This window comes from Arachis ipaensis, chromosome B10 (assembly GCF_059453495.1).
Source record: "Arachis ipaensis isolate K30076 ecotype BB chromosome B10, ASM5945349v1, whole genome shotgun sequence".
Classification (NCBI taxonomy): domain Eukaryota; kingdom Viridiplantae; phylum Streptophyta; class Magnoliopsida; order Fabales; family Fabaceae; genus Arachis; species Arachis ipaensis.
Window position 1 is genome coordinate 2,482,459 of NC_142435.1, and position 4,482 is coordinate 2,486,940.

Sequence of the window (4,482 nt, forward strand, 5' to 3'; positions counted from 1 at the left end):
TGCAATTCTGGCGTTCAAACGCCCAGATGCTACCCTTTTTGGGCGTTCAGCGCCAGAACCATACTCTGTTCTGGCGTTGAACGCCAGCCAGATGCTTCTTACTGGCGTTTAAACGCCAGTAAGGTCTTCCTCCAGGGTGTGATTTTTTTCTGCTGTTTTTGATTCTGTTTTTAATTTTTCTAATTTTTTCGTGACTCCACATGATCATGAACCTAAGAAAACATGAAAAACAATAAAAATAGAGTTAGATAAATAAACATTGGGTTGCCTCCCAACAAATGCTTCTTTAATGTCAATAGCTTGACAGTGGGCTCTCATGGAGCCTCAAAGATGTTCAGAGCATTGTTGAGACTTCCCAACACCAAACTTAGAGTTTGGATATGGGAGTTCAACACCAAACTTAGAGTTTGGTTGTGGCCTCCCAACACCAAACTTAGAGTTTGACTGTGGGGGCTCTGGTTGACTCTATAGTGAGAGAAGCTTTTCATGCCTCCTCTCATGGGTGCAGAGAGAGATCCTTGAGTTTTAAACACAAGGTTATCCTCATTTAGTTGAAGGATTAATTCTCCTCTGTCCACATCAATCACAGCTCTTGCTGTGGCTAGGAAGGGTCTTCCAAGGATGATGAATTCATCCTCATCCTTCCCAGTGTCTAGGATTATGAAATCAGCAGGGATGTAAAGGCCTTCAACCTTTACTAACATGTCCTCTACTTGTCCATAAGCCTGTTTTCTTGAATTGTCTGCCATCTCTAGTGAGATTCTAGCAGCTTGTACCTCAAAGATTCCCAGCTTCTCCATTACAGAGAGTGGCATGAGGTTTATCCCTGACCCAAGGTCACATAGAGCCTTCTCAAAGGTCATGGTGCCTATGGTACAAGGTATGAGGAACTTTCCAGGATCCACTTTTTTCTGAGGTAATCTCAGTAGATTCAATGCATTTAGTTCATTGGTGAACAGGGGAGGCTCATCTCCCCAAGTCTCATTACCAAATAATTTGGCATTCAGCTTTATGATCGCACCAAGGAACTTGGCAACTTGCTCTTCAGTAACATCTTCATTCTCTTTAGAAGAAGAATACTCATCAGAGCTCATGAAGGGTGTAAGGAGGTTCAATGGAATCTCTGTAGTCTCTAGATGAGCCTCAGGGTCCTTTGGTTCCTCAAAGGGAAACTCCTTATTGATCACTAGACGTCCCAGGAGGTCTTCCTCACTGGGATTCACGTCCTCCTCTCCTTCTTTGGGTTCGGCCATGGTGATTAATTCAATGGCCTTGCACTCTCCTTTTGGGTTTTCTTCTGTATTGCTTGGGAGAGTACTAGGAGGGATTTCAGTGATCCTTTTACTCAGCTGGCCCACTTGTGCCTCCAAATTTCTAATGGAGGACCTTGTTTCATTCATGAAACTCAGGGTGGCCTTAGATAGATCAGAGACTAAATTTGATAAATTAAAAGTATTTTGTTCAGAGTTCTCTGTCTGTTGCTGAGTAGATGATGGAAAAGGTTTATCATTATTAAACCTGTTTCTTCCACCATTATTAAAGTCTGGTTGTGGCTTTTGTTGATCCTTCCATGAGAAATTTGGATGATTTCTCCATGATGAGTTATAGGTGTTTCCATAAGGTTCACCTAAATAATTTACCTCTACTATTGCAGGGTTCTCAGGATCATAGGCCTCTTCTTCAGAAGGTGCCTCTTGAGTACTGTTGGATGCAGCTTGCAATCCATTCAGACTCTGAGAAATCATATTGACTTGTTGAGTCAATAATTTGTTCTGAGCCAGTATGGCATTCAGAGTATCAATTTCAAGAACTCCCTTCTTTTGAGGCGTCCCATTGCTTACAGGATTCCTCTCAGAAGTATACATAAACTGGTTGTTAGCAACCATGTCAATAAGTTCTTGAGCTTTTGCAGGCGTTTTCTTTAGGTGAATGGATCCACCTGCAGAAGTATCCAATGACATTTTAGCTAAGTCAGACAGACCATCATAGAAGATATCCAGGATGGTCCATTCTGAAAGCATGTCAGTAGGACACTTTTTGGTCAGTCCTTTGTATCTCTCCCAAGCTTCATAGAGGGATTCACCTTCTTTCTGTCTGAAGGTCTAAACGTCCACTCTAATCTTACTCAGCTTTTGAGGAGGAAAGAACTTGGCTAAGAAAGCCTTGACCAGCTTATCCCATGAGTTCAGGCTATCCTTAGGTTGAGATTCCAACCAGAGTCTAGCTCTGTCTCTTACAGCAAAAAGGAAAAGCATGAGCCTGTAGACTTCAGGATCTACTCCATTAGTCTTTACAGTATCACATATCTGCAAGAATTCAGTTAAGAACTGAAAAGGATCTTCAGATGGAAGTCCATGAAACTTGCAGTTTTGTTGCATCAGAGAAACTAGCTGAGGTTTCAGCTCAAAATTGTTTGCTCCAATGGTGGGGATGGAGATGCTTCTTTCATGTAAATTGGAATTTGGTGCAGTAAAGTCACCAAGCATTCTCCTTGCATTGTTGTTGGGTTCGGCTGCCATCTCCTTTACTTGTTCGAAATTTTCAGTAAGGTTGTCTCTGGATTGTTGTAATTTAGCTTCTTTTAGTTTCCTCTTCAGAGTCCTTTTAGGTTCTGGATCAGCTTCAACAAGAATGCCTTTTTCCTTGTTCTTGCTCATAAGAAAGAGAAGAGAACAAGAAAAGAAGAGGAATCCTCTATGTCACAGTAAAGAGGTTCCTTATTGTTAGTAGAAGAAGAAAAGGAATAGAGGTGAAGAAGAATGAAGAATCCAAACACAAGGGTAAGGATGGGAGCAGTGATTTGAGATGAGGATATGAGAGAGAGAGGGAGAATTTTCGAAAATTATTTTTGAAAAAGAGTTAGTGATTTTCGAAAATAGTTTTTGAAAAAGATTAGTAATTTTTGAAAATTAAAATCAAAAATTAAAATAATTAGTTAATTAAAAAGAAATTTTTGAAAAAAGAGGGAGATATTTTCGAAAATTAGAGAAGGAGGATTAGTTAGGTAGTTTTGAAAAAGATAAGAAACAAACAAAAAGTTAGTTAGTTAGTTGAAACAAATTTTGAAAATCAATTTTGAAAAGATAAGAAGATAAGAAGATAAGAAGTTAGAAAAGATATTTTAAAATCAAATTTTTGAAAAAAAAAAAAGCTTTTGAAAAAGATAAGATAAAAAGATATTTTTGAAAAGATATGGTTGAAATTAGTTTTGAAAAAGAATTGATTTTTAAAATCACAATTAATGACTTGATTCACTAGAAATCACAAAATATGATTCTAGAACTTAAAGTTTGAATCTTTCTTAGCAAGCAAGTAACAAACTTGAAATTTTTGAATCAAAACATTAATTGATGATGTTATTTTCGAAAATTATGTGATAAAGATAAGAAAAAGATTTTTGAAAAATATTTTTATAATTTTCGAAAATACTAAGAAAAAATGAAAAAGGTTTGATTTTTGAAAAAGATAAGATTTTCAAATTGAAAATTTGATTTGACCCATAAGAAACAACTAGATTTTAAAAATTTTAAAAAAGTCAATTCAAATTTTCAAATTTATGAGAAGGAAAAGGGGAAGATATTTTTTTGATTTTTGAATTTTTAATGATGAAGGAGAAAAACATGAAAAAGATACAATGCATGAAAATTTTGGATCAAAACAATGAATGCATGCAAGAATGCTATGAATGTCAAGATGAACACCAAGAACACTTTGAAGATCATGATGAACATCAAGAACACATTTTTGAAAAATTTTATATGCAAAGAAAACATGCAAGACACCAAACTTAGAAATCTTTCATGTTTAGACTCTAACAAACGAAAAATGCATATGAAAAACAACAAAAGATGCAAAACAAGAAAACATCAAGATCAAACAAGAAGACTTACCAAGAACAACTTGAAGATCATGAAGAACACTATGAATGCATGAATTTTCAAAAAATGCAAGATGAGTATGCAATTGACACCAAACTTAAAATATGACTCAAGACTTAAACAAGAGACACAAAAAAATTTTTGATTTTTATGATTTTATAATTTTTTGGATTTTTGTATATTTTTTTCGAAAACATGTGAGAGGATTTTGAAATATTTTTTGAAATTTTTTTTTTGAAAAGAAAACGAAAAGAAAGTTATCCAATCTGAGCAATAAGATGAACCGTCAGTTGTCCAAACTTGAACAATCCCCGGCAACGGCGCCAAAAACTTGGTATGCAAAATTATTACTCAGATTAGTAAATTTGTAAAATTATTTGTTCGTTCTTTCCCTGGCAATGGCGCCAAACACTGGTGCACAGAACTATGGTCCAAACATAACTTCACAACTTCGCACAACTAACCAGCAAGTGCACTGGGTCGTCCAAGTAATAAACCTTACGTGAGTAAGGGTCGATCCCACGGAGATTGTTGGTATGAAGCAAGCTATGGTCATCTTGTAGATCTCAGTCAGGCGGATATTAGATGGATATGGAGTTTTCGA

At 36.2% G+C, this 4,482-nt stretch overlaps 1 non-coding gene across 1 annotated transcript; it reads left to right on the forward strand.

Moving 5' to 3' along the window:
* The first annotated feature begins 2,016 nt into the window (after window positions 1-2,016).
* On the forward strand, window positions 2,017-2,123 carry LOC148578952 (small nucleolar RNA R71). Its single transcript, XR_015899639.1, has one exon. It is a non-coding gene; the product is annotated as a small nucleolar RNA R71 (small nucleolar RNA).
* The last annotated feature ends 2,359 nt before the right edge of the window (window positions 2,124-4,482 follow it).